Source organism: Dermacentor variabilis, chromosome 7, assembly GCF_050947875.1.
Source record: "Dermacentor variabilis isolate Ectoservices chromosome 7, ASM5094787v1, whole genome shotgun sequence".
In the NCBI taxonomy this organism is placed as follows: Eukaryota; Metazoa; Arthropoda; class Arachnida; order Ixodida; family Ixodidae; genus Dermacentor; species Dermacentor variabilis.
In genome coordinates, this window is record NC_134574.1 from 151,668,584 (window position 1) to 151,684,005 (window position 15,422).

General features: G+C 47.7%; 1 protein-coding gene and 1 long non-coding RNA gene across 2 annotated transcripts in view; both read left to right on the forward strand.

Annotated features, from left to right (window-relative positions):
• Positions 1-15,422, forward strand: part of LOC142588163 (uncharacterized) — a 268,768-nt gene that overhangs the window by 127,007 nt on the left and 126,339 nt on the right. The gene's annotated exons all lie outside the window — the stretch shown is intronic.
• Positions 1,199-15,422, forward strand: part of LOC142587212 (uncharacterized) — a 72,042-nt gene continuing 57,818 nt past the window's right edge. Inside the window, exons 1-2 of the long non-coding RNA XR_012829399.1 lie at positions 1,199-1,295; positions 5,587-5,764. This is a non-coding gene — a long non-coding RNA (uncharacterized LOC142587212). The remainder of the gene's footprint in view (positions 1,296-5,586; positions 5,765-15,422) is intronic.

Here is a 15,422-nt window from a genome sequence, read left to right on the forward strand (position 1 = left end):
TTCGGGACGTTAAAAACGTTAATCAACACAAACCAAATGAATACATGCGATCGTACATTGAAAGCCAAACGAATGCATCCGTAAGTGACAGTGATGATGATGTGTGGTGTTTTTTTTTGGCGCGAGGGCCAAGTGTGGCCAAAGAGCGCCAGGCCGGTGCTAATGTGTTCGCAATGGAGCTATGATTGACGAATGCAGATGATACGGTGGCTGTATAGGAGCCTAAAAACAGTTGCTCTAGTGTGCATAAAAACCTATAGAAGATAAAATTATGCCAATGATTAATGGGCTGTACAATGAACACAAAATACGCATTGTAAGATAATTATCAGATAGTGACATATCTCATAGATATACTTTTTGCAATAAGCACTGCTGCCTTAACAGAGCCCTTGGGATGCAAGGGCCTGGAGATACGTGCTTTGCAAGACAACCATCACAGCGGCATCCTCTCAGAAGAGGATGCGCTATGAATTTATGGGGCTAAAAACTTGCAAGTCTACATCGTTCAAGAAAGCTATGACGGCTGTGGTGTCAAAGAACGCTTCTTCACCAAGAAACATTGCTGGATGGAGAGGGGTGTGGTGGCGATATACAAGAGGAAAATGTCTCTTTCTCTCAGCTTCGCATTCCCGACACTCCAGGAGTACGTGAAGAACGGTCAGCCTCTCACCACATCTACCACACGTTGGAGGCTCATTTCCTGTCAGTAAAAAAATGTGGGTGCCATAAGTGTGTCCTATCCTGAGTCGACAGAATAGGACATCAGTACGTCGTGTTTTCGTTTTCGGGGGCCAGAAACCTAACTTTGGCTTAATCAAGTGAAGCTTATTCTTAGTTTCCATGTCCCATAAGCGTTGCCAGTGGCTTCGCAGATTCTTCCGTAAGAGAGGCTTCAGATCTGTAACAGGGACCGCAGCCGTAGGAATAATTGCATGTGAGGTGAGTGATGTAGCCATTTCGTCAGCTAGTACATTCCCCTCGATGCCTCTATGGCCAGGTACCCAGCATATGATGACATGCTGGCCAGAGATATACGCTCTACAGAGAATGAAATATAGCTCAGTAAGTACGGGGTTTTTGTGTTTACAGTGTGACTTTAATGCTTTTACGACGCTTAAGGAGTCTGTGAATATAATTGTTTTTTGAAGATTTGATTTTCTTATATGTTTCACAGCCGACAATAGTGCGTGGGCCTCAGCCGTAAATATACTTGTTTCAGGGTGCAGTACACCGGATTCAGAGAAAGATGGACCAATGGCTGCATAGGACACCCCGGCATGCGACTTAGAGGCGTCAGTGTAAAACTCTGTGCACGAGTACTTGTACTGTAGTTCTAAGAAATGCATTTTAATATGTGTCTCTGGCGCATGTTTAGTGATCTCTACAAAGGATGTGTCACACTCTATCAGCTGCCACTGCCACGGTGGCAACAGTTTCGCTGGAGACATAAGACAATATTCAAGCACCGGAACACCCATTTCCTCACTAAGGTTCCTTGCACGCAAAGAGAACGGTCTTCTCGCTGCAGGTTGGTTATTGAAGAGCATGGCATCGGTCATATCGTTTACGCATAAATAAGAGGGGTGTTCAGGGTTTGAAATTACTTTGAGGAAATATGTAAAACTGCTATATGATCTCTGAAGATGGAGTGACCATACATTTGCTTCTGCATAAAGGCTTTGTACGGGGCTTGTCCTGAAGGCTCCGGTCGCGAGGCGGATTCCTAAATGATGGACAGGATCCAACATCTTTAAAGCAGTTGGTGTAGCGGACTGATATACTATAGCGCCGTAGTCAAGACGTGAGCCAACAAGACACCTATACAAGTTCAAGAGACATTTCCTGTCACTGCCCCAAATTGTACTTGATAGAAGTTTCAATAAGTTCATTGTCTTGAGGCACTTAGCCTTCAAGTATTTAATATGCGGGATGAATGTCAGTTTAGAGTCCAATATAATGCCGAGAAACTATTGCTCGGCGCGTACCGGTAATCTGCTACCAGACAGCTCAATAGCAGGACATGATACTATTCCTCTCTTATTCGTGAAGAGAACGCATGTACTTTTCTGTGGGCTCAACCTAAAACCGTTTTCTTCAGCCCATTTTGCCACTTTATTTAGGGCATGCTGGACATGTCGTTCGCAGATAGTTAAGTTGCACGATTTAAAACCAAGCTGCACATCATCTACATACACAGAGTATGACATTGTTCGTGGGATAGCCATGCCCAAAGAATTTATTTTCACAATAAAGAGTGTGCAGCTTAGCACACCACCTTGTGGAACCCCAGTTTCCTGGGTGAAAGACCTTGACAAGGCATGGCCCACCCTAACACGAAATGTGCGGTTAGAAAGGTAACTTTCAATGATACTTAGCATACTCCCGCGGATACCCATAGCGGAAAGGTCTCGAATAATGCCGAAGCGCCATGTGGTGTCGTATGCTTTCTCCAAATCAAGAAATACGGAGAGAAAAAACTGTTTATGTATGAAGGCATCCCTTATATTTGCCTCAATGAGGACAAGGTGATCTACGGTCGATCTACCTTCTCTGAAACCACACTGGTGAGGATCTAGTAGTCCACTGCTCTCAAGGATATAGATTAGGCGCCGGTTTATCATCTTTTCAAAGAGCTTGCAGAGACAGCTTGTCAAAGCGATAGGTCTGTAACTACAAGGTAGGGACGGGTCTTTTCCTTGTTTGAGTATGGGTATTATTATAGCTTCTTTCCAAGAAGATGGAATATATCCAGCGGCCCACATGACATTAAAAAGTGAGAGGAGTGCTTTCTGTGTTTCAGGGTGCAAATACTTGACCATTTCATATATGATGCGGTCACCACCTGGTGCTGAGCTGTTACAACAAGCAAGAGAATTTTTGAGCTCAGCTAGACTAAACAGGCGGTTGTAATCTTCATAATGGCCACATTTCCGATCAAGGGGCTGTCGCTCTGCGCGTTCTTTGAACTTGAGGAAGGATTGTGTGTAATGGGATGCACTGGAGATATAGGCAAAATGTTCACCCAGGCAGTCTGCCTGGTCTTCCAGGCCATCTCCTTGGGTACTTAATAAGGGCAGGGGGTTCGTCTCCCGGCCTTTTAGTTTATTTACCCTATTCCACACCTTTGCCTCGTCTTTGTAAGAATTTATCCCAGATATGTACCGCTCCCAGCTCTCTCTCTTTGCACGTCGACGTGTTCTCCTGCCTTGTGATTTGACCTGTTTAAAATTAATAAGATTTTCAGCTGTTGGAGAATTGCGAAGCAATCCCCAAGCTTTGTTTTGATTTTTGCGTGCTTCTCGGCATTCGTCATTCCACCAAGGGATGCGACGGTTCTTTGCCCGTCCGTTAAATTGTTTAATGCACTCTGTTGCAGCGTCAATAATAAATTCAGTTAGGTATGCCACAGCATCGTCTATATTAAAATCGGAAATGTCGTACTCGCCTAAATATGTGAGTTCTCGAAACAGTTCCCAGTTTGCTGATTCGACGTTCCATCGAGGGAAATGGGGCGAGCATGTATCTGGTTTTGTTAGATTTAATGTAATTGGGAAGTGGTCACTCCCATAGGGGTTCTTGAGAACAGACCACTCCAGGTACGGAAATAATGAGCTGGAAGCTATGCTCAAGTCAATGGACGAGTACGTTTGATGTGTAACATTGTAGTACGTTGGTTCTTTTTAGAGCGCAGCTCTTTGGCGTCCGTTCCTGGGTTTCGCGTCGTCGTCGTCGTCGGCGTCGTCGTCGGCCTCGTAACCAGCTCCGCCCCCCTTTCATCCCCCCAGCGCTAGCAGCGACCGACTGATACCGCTGGATGCCGCTGACGCCGCTAGAGAGTCAAGATAACGTGACTGCATAGAACACCGTCGCCGCCATGCAGAAAGAGGAGGAAAGGGTCCCCCCCCCCTGTTCTTGTGTGGCGGATAGCTGGGGTTGACTCACTATCGCCGTCAGCGGCATCAGTCAGTCGCTGCTATCTCTTCCCTCCTCCCTTTATCGTGTTGTCCGCTTGCTGCGCGCGCTTCTGCCCCCATCGTTTGCCGCTGGGTGTACACGCCGCCCCCCTCCGCTTCCGCTTACTGCTGGTTGCTCTCGACGGCGGCGATGAGCCTCCGCTTCGGCGGCGCGAACTGCAGGGTCTTCTCGGCGGCGGCGATGAGCTTCTGCTTCAGCCTCGCTTACTGCTGGTTGCTCTCGACGGCGGCGATGAGCCTCCGCTTCGGTGGCGCGAACGGCAGGGTCTTCTCGGCGGCGGCGCTTAGCCTCTGCTTCCCCCACGGCTGTGACAACCTCGCGAGGCACTTGTATAGATCTCGTCTTTGAGAATCAAGCATTGGTGTACCAAGTCGAACATATATCAGTCTATTTCTCCGACCACAAAGCTTCCTTCATGACTGTCAAGAACTGTTAGTGGAGTCTTTGTTAAAGGAATACGTGTGAAAAATACAAAAAAAAATTATGTGATAGCGCATACATGTGTTGCTCGATTTCTTTGCCTCAATCTATCCAAAAGGTGAAACAGCTTATTTGCTGCGCTCACATTTCGCATTAGGAAGTAACGTAATCGTCGGTAATTTTTTATTCAATAAACATGCACCTGAAGAAAATATAGTTTTCTATCAGGCGCCCACGTGCATCGGAGCGCGTGTCTCCCCACAGAGGACTATGTGCATTTAAATCACCAACGACTATATATGGCGGAGGGAGTTCATCGATGAAGCTTTCAAAGTCTGTTTTAGTAAGGTGACAAGAAGGAGAGACGTACAACGAACTAACCGTTATTAGCTTACCAAATAGCACAGCTCGTACTGCAACTGCCTCGAGGGGGGTTCGGAGACTTAATTGCTGACATGCAACACCCTGATCGACTATTATGGCTACACCCCCCGCGGAGGAGAGTCCATCATCACGGTCTTTGCGAAAAGTGGCATATTGCCTTAGAAAGTTGGTCTGCGTTAATTTTAGGTGTGTCTCTTGAACACACAGCAACTTGGGATTGTGTTTGTGTAGGAGTTCTCGAATGTCGTCGAGGTTATGGATAAGTCCTCTAACATTCCATTGTAGTATTTGTGTATCCATTATGCTATATGTGTAGGGTGCTGTCTGTTTAAGAGACTGAGATTAGTTCACGAGCGCTTTGCAGGCGCCGTGACGGGAGTTTTGTCTTTTCTGGAGCGGTCGAGTGATGCTCGTCGCTCCTTAGGCGCTGGTGGCGCCGTCTGGCTGGTCGTTGTGTCCATCGCCTCCTGCGATGCGCTGGACACGCGCTCTTCCGAGCGCTTTGTTTGGCGAGAAGGCCTCGGCGCGTTGGACGAGGCCTTTGGGGTCACCTGCCCGGAGGTGGATGGCCCCTTCTGCTGAGGTGACGGAGCAGCGCTAGCTGAAACCGCCGCGGGGGCAGGTGGCGTAACTGCCGACTCACTGCTTGTGGGTCGGACAGCTGCCGGGATCCGTTGTGGCGCTGCCCCCTGACGCGCCACATCGGCAAAGCTGTTTGGCAGGTTGAACACCCGCCTACGCGCTTCTTTGAATGAGAGGTTCTCCTTTACTTTAATTGCTACGATTTCTTTCTCTTTTTTCCAGGATGGACAAGACCGCGAGTATGCCGCGTGGTCCCCATCGCAGTTTACACAGTGTAGAGGTTTATCGCAGGATTCAGTTGGGTGTTCGTGTGCACTGCACTTAGCACAGGTCAATTGGCCTCTGCAGTTTTGCGAGCTGTGGCCGAATCTTTGGCACTTGAAGCAACGGAGAGGGTTAGGTATGTACTGCCTTACTCGGATCTTAATGTAACCTGCTTCTATTGTTTCTGGTAGTACACTGGAGCCAAATGTGAGAATTAGGTGTTTAGTATCGATTTCTTTACCGTCGCGCCTGATTCTAATTCGTTTTACGTTGATGATATTTTGATCCTTCCACTCTTCCAAAAGTTCAGCCTCGGTCAGGTTCATTAAGTCGTCTTCAGAGATCACACCACGGATGGTGTTCATGGTGTGGTGTGGGGTCACTGAGACAGGAGTGTCCCCAATAGACACTAGGTTACTCAGTTTTTGGTACTGGTTTTTGTCACGCAGTTCTAGGAGGAGGTCGCCACTTGCTAGCCTGGATGCATTATAGCCTGGGCCAATAGTTTCAGTTAGACATTTGGAAACCAGGAAAGGCGAGATCATTCTCGTTGTCTTTCCAGGTTTCTCAGAATGAACGACTTGATAGCGAGGAAAGTTTTCAGTGTGTCGGCCAAAAAATTTAAATATTTCTTCGGTGCGCCCTCGCTTATGAGGGCGATCAGGGAGTTTCGGAAAGGAATAATCCATAAGGAAATGTTCAGTTTTCGGCAGTAACGGCAGCCGCCCACCATGGAGCCCAACAAGGGGACGCCACAGGTCTTATAAAGAAACAAGTCCTGCGGAAGCCAACTGTACGTTTCCGCTATAACCAAATATGTACAACCAAGGTTGATTGCACCACACAAGGTTAACCCTTGCTGCCGGGAAGAGCGGAAGTAAAAAAGAAATGAAGAGAAGACAGGAGAGATCAAAAGTTAGAGAGAAAGACGAAGCTTGGAGAGAAGGACAGCAGTAAGTGAAAGTGAGCATTGCAAACCGGACGAGAATGCGCTAACCTCGGTTGGGGCTCAAAACAGGCAAAACAGGCCCCGTCACAGGCCAGCTGCAGATGGGTACACTTTCGCCGGAAGACGAAACTACATGAAACAAAGGGTGCACATTCGAAAAAAAGCCAAACTTAAACGCGCTAAAACCACGCTCAGCATGAATACATGGATTTTTTCGAAGCGGCAGGCATGAACTAGGCTGAAAAGAAGAGGTTGTGAGGAACCGTGGCACTTCACAAATCCGTGCGTTTTTTGCCACTTCCTCGTAGTCAGGCCGCCCGGCCCTATGTATCGACAGTTTTCTTCTTTGGCGTTGCGCTCGTCGGATGGTAAAGAAAGAAGCCTTTTGCCGTCGCTGTGTCGGTTGCGGCAACCGAAGGCGCACAGCCCAGTTAATACGGTCGTCTTTTCTGGGTGACTAGACTTGGGAATCTGACTACTGCACCGCGGCCAACCACAATCGTCGAGTCGGTCGCAATATCCCACCCATGATATCGCCCGATTCCGCGGAACTCCGCCTCCTATGTCGTACCTTTGCCCCCGCAGATTTAGCAAGCGCGTAGCAATCCGGGAATCCGAGGTCGAAGCCGTCCTCACGGTAGCATTCGACGTTGGCCCTTTTCATCATTACTTCAGGCTGTCAGGTGCAGGATGAGGGGTCTTTTGTTTACCCGTCAACCGTCGGCGTCCCAACTGCGTTGAGTTAAGAATAGGTGCTACTGAAGGAAAGCTGCGGTCGAGGGATGTCATGGTCAACGTCTAATTCATACCCTTGTCCGTGTGGAGACGTAACACGGGACTGCTCGACGATGGCGGCGCCGACACCACCGACAATGTCGCCTGGAGCTTCCGTGTTATTACTGATAGTAATATGCAGCGTCATTGATTGGTCAGCGCTCGTCGCGTGGTTCAATGAGCTTGCTCTTCGGTGGAGTTGCTGGCCCCAGTGAATTTTCGGAAAATCAGAAAGTTCAAAACTGACCTACTTTTACGTGTTTAATCAAAAGGATGGCGACTATAAGACGCTTCAGCTAAAAGACACGCCCTCCTAACAAAACCTACCATTATGAGCGATCCGGCTTTGCTATGACGACGTGTGTGTGAATAAGTATTCTCTTAAACTCACACTGATAGGTGTACCCCTGTGGAGCTTGTGTAAGATGCCGTAGGGGTAGTTATGCGGTATTACTCGGCTCCATCGACGACCGCTCCGTAGCAAGCGTTGGCAATTGTTGTTATAAAGCGAAATATTCAAGATCTTAATGGGTATGATTTGTACAGGCACCATTACAGGGTACTAGGCTCTTGCAGTCCCTTCTCAGTTCCTTCTTCTGGTCGTGCCGTGCAGAACTTGTCTATCTTGCCCCGTTTGGGCAACCACGCGCTCGCGGTGGCTTCGCGTTCCCATCGGTGTGTGTCTGCTGCCGGCTGCTTGCTCTGCAATTCCTGCTCCGCCCTTTCCAGCGTGAACTCGCCTACTATTTCCTTGGCACAAAAATTCGTTACATGTTACCGGGCGGGCACTTAAATCGCGGACCACAAGTGTTAAACGCACCTACATGTTGCTGTACGGCTGCCGTATTTTATCGCCACATACAACAGGTATGTCCTGATGTAGACGTTCTCCAAAACCTTATAGTCGATACCATGTCAGCCTTACTGCTTCCTCTAGTTCGTACTGCGGACGTTCCAGTAATGTGTCGTGGGATGCGATAACAGCGTCATTTCTGCCATGCCACATACGTGACTTCATGTGGCGTCTAGGGTGCCAAGTGCTTCCAACTCGTCAGAGGATTTAGTAGTGAGGCATTATCCCATCTTCGCTGTGTCCCGATTGCCCCCTTCGAGAGTCCAACAAGCATGTGGTGCTGCAATGAGTCGTGGCTAGGGTATTTTGGAGGGCCGTGCATGCTGGTTGCCGTGGCCTTGCAGTTAACCCCTTTATTATATCCGGTCGCTGCTCACGTAGCTGCTTTGCGCGACCTTTAATTGCTGCGGGGCCTTTTGTCTGTGGCGGAACCGGTGGCAGGCAATTGCCGTGGGATGTTGTCGCCGCGCTCCGTTTCCACTTCTGGAGAGGCTCTACTTTGAGCTACTGTCGTTTCTGTAAGAGGAGTTGTACTTTCTTGGGCAAGAGGGGTTCCTTCGACAGTGGTCACGCCGTTTGCTGTCAGTGACTGATGAACTGCCATGGCTTAATTTTCGACCAGCTGGGTTCTTGTAGCCAGGCCACCAGAAGTATTCATCGAATGCACTTGAACGTGTTGTTTTCATTGGCTTTACTCAACAATAAAATAAGAAAAACATAGATGCTTCGCCATCTATGCGGGTGGCATCGTCAGTACGCAAATGGCAACAAATGAGAAAATACATCCTATTTATGTATGATAATCCGTAAACATCCGTCAGCGGCCCGCGGTTAGAATTGCATGCAGAATAAATGCGACGGATGAACCATGATGCCACAAATTTTCTTGGGCGCCATCGGTGTTCCAGTGCTAACGTGGTTACCTTATCAAAATCGAACGTGTGGCCTTTTTATTAAGCAATGATCCACCAATTCTGTCATGGCACGTGTGGCATGGGTGGCTTTCGTGGCATTCCTTAAGGGTTCCTTCAGTCGAGTGCGACGTCGCCACCCCGTCTCGCCAATGGAGCTGGCACCACACTCCGAGCAGTCAGCCTCGTAGACGACACCACTCTGTTCGTCCAGAGGTGTGCGGTCCTTTGGCTTCGGGAACACGTTTGCCAATGTTTACGATGGTTTGAACACAGTTCGAACACCCAAAGGCCGTAACGCTCTGCGCACTGCGTCTGATACACTGCGGACATACCTAATGGACACAAAGGAAGCCGGTCTTTCGGCCTTGCTCTCGCGCGGTGTTTGCATGCGGCCTCGCGTATCATGGACAAAACGCTGAAGGTAACTCAGTGTATGCCTAAAGAACGGCAACGTTCGTTAATTCTTGCTCCCTCAAAGTTTGCGTTGACAAAAGTGAATCGCAACGGGAGACGAGCATACGGACCACGGCATGTTTGTATTCTATAGGGTGGGGAGAGCCAAAACTCAGCACACTCCCGCTGTCGCAAGATTTGCGATATCCCACTGTCTCCACTGAACCTCCTTCGCTCCGTCGTACCAGCACATCTAGAAAGGCTAAGCTACTACTATTTCTCCGTCTCGCATGTAAATTGAATAGAATGACGGGCGGCCTTAAGCACCTCGTGCATGGCATGCAGGTTTTTCTTTTCGACAATGACAAAAGTGTCATCTGCATAGCGACAGTGCATTTTGAAAGGGAAGGGCAACGACGTTATCACAGCCGTTTCCACGTGTTGCATTAACAGATCAGCCATGATTACAGAAACAGGACTCCTCATCGGGAAGCCTTCAATACGCTCTATAAAGCTTGCAGGGAGGCTCCCTACGGCAGCCGTCATGCTACCCGTGCGGTAGAAAGAAAAAAAAATGATTCACGAGCCGTTCCACTCTGTATCACAGTTTCCACGTTCCAGAGGTTCCTTGGTGTTACGTTTGAAGAAAATTTAAACTGGTCCAGTTATGTCGGCAACATTAAAACCAGCAATGCAAGATCTATCGGTGTTTTTAATAAATTGATGCGTCTATTACCATCCAGATTAAAAAAAACAATTATACTATAGCCTAGTGCATTCGCGCCACCAATATTATTTATCTAACCGCCGTGGTTGCTCAGTGGCTATGGTATTGGGCTGCTGAGCACGAGGTCGCGGGATCGAATCCCGGCCACGGCGGCCGCATTTCGATGGGGGTGAAATGCGAAAACACCCGTGCACTTATATTTAGGTGCACGTTAAAGAACCCGAGGTGGTCGAAATTTCCGGTGTCCTCCACTACGGCGTGCCTCATAATCAGAAAGTAGTTTTGGCACGTAAAACCCCAAATATTATTATATTATTATTAAACTTGAGCGAGAGATAAGTCATGATGTAAAGGCAAGGAGGTTAACTAGGCTGAGGCCGGTAGGCTACACAACACTGGTAAAGGTGAAAGGGGATTGAAAGAGAAGGAAGAAAGATGCTCACTGTCTGCACTCACACACATGAAAATTTCACGGAACCCCAGTCATAAACAGCCTTAGGGGGCTATGAGGGCTATGAGTCATTGCTCCTGATGATAATTTTTGCTCGCACAAATGAACATTTCACGCAACCCTGGCCATAAACAGCTTTGGTGTAAAAAAAGAAAAGAACCAGAGCCTTTGCGCATTTGCGGCTTCACGGTAATGAGGAAGTAAACGCTTTTTGCAGATAGAATGGATTCGACTTGTCCGTCGTGCTCGCTACTAGTCGGCAACTTCGCCTAACGAAAGGCTCGGTATGATATGTGTTACATAGTTACGACACAAGTGCCATGCCTTACTGTATACGACAGCACGCCGTTCGAAGGTTGGAACATGAATCTTTATTGCTTCCGTCTCGGAGCGTATATATACGAAACAGAGAGGGGGAAAGGGGAAAGGGAGAACAAGGGAAGGATATCAAACGATAAACGCACGCGCCGTCAGCGCTTGCAAGGCAGTCTGATTGCGGCTGACGTTACTTTACAACAATATGGGTGTGGGCCTGCGCTTGTGGGCGTGCGTGCTTGTATTCCTATTTCAATTCTTTATGCACTTGCACGGAGCTTCACTGTATATAGATTCCAAGTCGTTGAATCTGCTGCATTTTGTTTAACGGATATTTCCCACCTACCGGGATGCCTCTTGGCACTGTGGAAGTACAGCCCAAATAGATCAATAAAAATAAATGGAATATTGTACGAATAATGGTGCTTCGGAGCTTGCGCGAATTGCAGGCTCGAAATTGACTGTAGGAAATCTAATTTCCTTACATAGATTTTAAACCGAATAACTTGTGGCAAGATTTCCACGAGTTAAAGCCGACATTTAGAAGTCAGAAGCACGCTTTCGGATTTCATGGGTGTTTTCATAAATTCTGCAGGCTTTCAAACCACAGGATCTTCGTTTTAAAATCCTGCACGAATGTATGACGACCTGATAACTGATACGTCAAAGACAACGATGATGTATAAATGAGTTTTCTAACACCTTTCGTAAGCTCTAGGAGCCTTCGTTTTCTGCCTCCCAGCCTCGATCGAATGCAGCAGTAGTTGTTCTAGCCCGGTCGTAGATGGCTGTTCAAAGTGCCGACTCCGATGCATACCCCGCGTAGTAGCAGTGTGTCAGCTTTCGCTGCTGCAGCCGTAGAAACTCCTAGTTGAGTTTTCGTATAAAGCAGCGTGCTTAAAAAAACCGGGCCATCAATTGAAGCTATACTGAATCACTGAAGTCGCAGTTGGGCTGGAGCTTATCCTTAGCACACCTCCAAGGTGCCGTCGGTATGCGGCGACTTGGTAAAAAAAATGAGATACTAATCTAGCAAACCGTGCGTATAAGCTGCAGTATATAATGAAATAACGCAGGTTAACTTTACTTTTACAATAATTATTCATTGCGTTTCAATCCGATTTCGAGGCTCGGACATATGAGTTGAGTTGCGTTTGACATCGGCTAGTCCCAATGCACGCCGCTGCAGCAGAACCTTTGCAGAATTGCGAACAGCTTTGCTGGATAAGAATTTACCCTGGAAGCCATGTGCTATATACCCTGTGACAGCAGTGATTTCATTATTGTCATAGTAATTATACGTGGGATTCAGGCGAATTCGTCTTAAAGGCGCCTCTAGAAAAGGTAGACGTTAGAAAAGGTAGAATGATGCGATATCATGGGCGGGATATTGCGGCCGATTCGACGATTGTGGTTGGCCGCGACACAGTAATCCTATTCCCAAGTCTAGTCGCCTAGAAAAGAAGACCGTATTAACAGCGGAGGCTTTTCGCGCAGAAGGGCTGACGTGCCCTCAGGTGTACTCAGACGTTTAATATGCTCAGCATAAAGTGGGCTTCCGTATCTGGAGCCACCGTAAAATTTGGAGGACGCTCAAGCTTCGCCTTTAAGAGTGGAACGCTAAAGAATTCGAAGATCCATGACTGTTTCTCCCGCCTCCCGGTATTTGTAGCTTATGTAACCGTAATGTTTACCGGAAAACGTGGCGGCGATCTCCTTGCACGAAGGGGATCTTTGTGGCAGAAACGCAGCCTTTTGCGAGGTCGTCAAAGGATGGATGGATGGATGTTATGAGCGTGCCCTGAGGAAATGTGTGGTGATTTGCGTCGCAAAGCTATTGTTATTTTATGGCCTATAGACCTAGCCATGTTAAAAAAGAAAAAAAAGAAAGGTAAGAAACCCACGATGATTTGCCATAACCAAAGTTTCTGAACGCCTATTGTGAATTTTGTTTTTGGATTCTTCCGTTGTTTGTCGCTTCCTTACTTTTCTTCCACCAATCTTCAAATCGCGCCTTACTAATCACTATTGCGGACTTGTTTACTTTCCCCCTACTCTCGCTGAACCCAATGGCTTCAAGGGCTTTTAGTGATTCTTAAGATCGACCACTGGCCCGATATCTTCACATTCTAACAAAAAATGTTCAATAATTTCGCCAGCTTTACCGCAGCAAGCACATGCGTCTACTTTCTTCTTCTATCTCGCTTTATAAGTGCGTGTTCTAAGGTGTACTGATCTCGCCTCGAAAAGTTGAGAACTTCCCTTTGAGTTATCATAAATTGCTTTTTTCTCTGATTTCATATTTTCCTCTTACGAAGTCACTCATGCAATGGTTTTCTACATTTCCACCGACCGCGAGATCATCTCAGTATCTATGACTTACCGCTTGACGTTCTTTGTTGCTGTGTTGCTCACCATACAGGCCGCATGCTTGCTGGTAAGCTTCCTAGTTCTTTTCCTCCACTGTGAATCAATGTTATTCCTTTACGTATACCTGAACACCCTCCCAGCCGGGAGAGTGCCGCCTCCGCCGCGATGCGGTGGAGGCGAGCGCCATCTGGAGGTGTTGCAAGGGACCAGGCGCGGCTCTTTTTGGCTTCCTAGATTAGCGCCAGCCGGTCTGTGTTTGGTAGAAACGCTGGAAAAGGGGTTTGTTTTTGAGTTTCCGCATCACAGAACCATGTTTTCTCGTATATTCAAATTACAGTCTGGCACTATCACGTCTGTTGGTTGTGTGGAAGTGCACTTTACAATTTTTCTGGCGTATTTTCATTGCGGAATCAATTAGTTATGCAACTTCTTTGCGCTACACGCAGGGTCTGGGTGCTTGGGTATCGGTGGTTGGGTTTGCGCGTATCGGAATGTTTGTTTGCCGAAACCATGGTCGAAGGTGGACGTTGGACGCTGGCGTCGGCTTGCTTGTGACACGGCGTCCATAAAACTATCGGCTTAATCAGTAAGTTAAAATAGGCCATTTTTCCTTAATTTCTACCAACGGCTGTACTGGTCGATGGGCTTGGTGGTTTCCGTGGCCCAACGCGATGTCCAACAGCAACACCCGTTATGTACCACACAAGCGCCGCTCGCCCATGGCATTTGAGATCTTTAAACACGCGTACGGCGTTTGGCTGCAAAAAAAAAATGATGTAGCGATTCTCCACTTGTCGGCTCGGTGCCAAAGCGAGGTTCGGCGTTCTGGCTTTCGTTGCTGGCATACAATAAGCAGGCTGTCTTTCCTGTTCCGCTGCCGGCGTGTACACGCGGCTCTGAGAATAAGAGACCGTAAACGTCAGGCTAAATTTATGCAATATTTCAGTTCGATTTGACTAAGACCGACGGTTGGCGCTGGTCTCGTTTCGTGCACAATCAAGAGTGACGCCTCCGGGTCATTGGAGGCGCACCTTATCACACTAGCGTTCTAAGACCACTGGTAGCTGCGAGGGTGCTGTTTCGTCGGCGCAGTAGCAGTCGCTTTGCGTGCTGCGTTGCGCCAATGTGTTGCTCCCCCGTATAGTGAAAGCACCTTCCTAGCAGTTCGATCGCAACGCTAAACCTTGCTATCACTGGCAATGCCTCCACGCGGTATGGCCACCTCCTTTCTTTCTTCCTTTTTTTTTTTTTTGCTCTTGGCATGTTTTCATTACGCGCGCCGCTATTCCAGCCGTGAGCCCGAGCTTCCTGTGAAACGCCAACAGCTACGTCACTACGGCCTGCGGTGCTGCTGTTTCTCTGACGTCGCACGGCAGTGCGAAAGCGCTTCCTTTGCCCCTTTAAAAAGGTTCGAATGGAATGGACTCTTATGGTAGTTGTATAAGTGTGCCTAAGCATCGGGCCACATGCTCATCTCGAGGCATCCCGGCGCCATTGTCAATGCTGTAGAACTGGATCTGACCAGTATAAACCCTTATCAGCCTTCATCGGTCATTCGCTTATCATGAATGTTAGCGTGCACGATAAGGCCATTTAATTGAGATAGGGTACATTGCGGCACTAAAAGGCACGACCATCGTTATTCTGAAGTTAATTAGTCATAGGTAATTAAGATAGAGGTAATTAAAGCACTCGAACCCTAAACTTTTAATGTAATATGAACCCATGATGTTTGGTGTTAACTAATGGTAATTAAGGTTAATTTAGTGAAGCTGCTGCAAAACCACAACTACATTTTCTAAGGTTGGTGTGCAGTACTTTATTGGTGAATGGGATGGTTGTTTTGAGCTTCTTCTTTACTAAAACGTGCTCTGTTCTGTGTGTTGTGCGGGTGATTTCAACGAATCTGTGCACTATTCGCTTTATCTTGCGGAGCGCTTGTAGCCTCTGTCATACGTGGGTATGAGCCGTTAATTTTTTTTTCTTTCTTGTGGGGTTAGGAGTCATTGCTTAAGGGAGTATGAGCCATTCGTTGTATTACGTGAAGG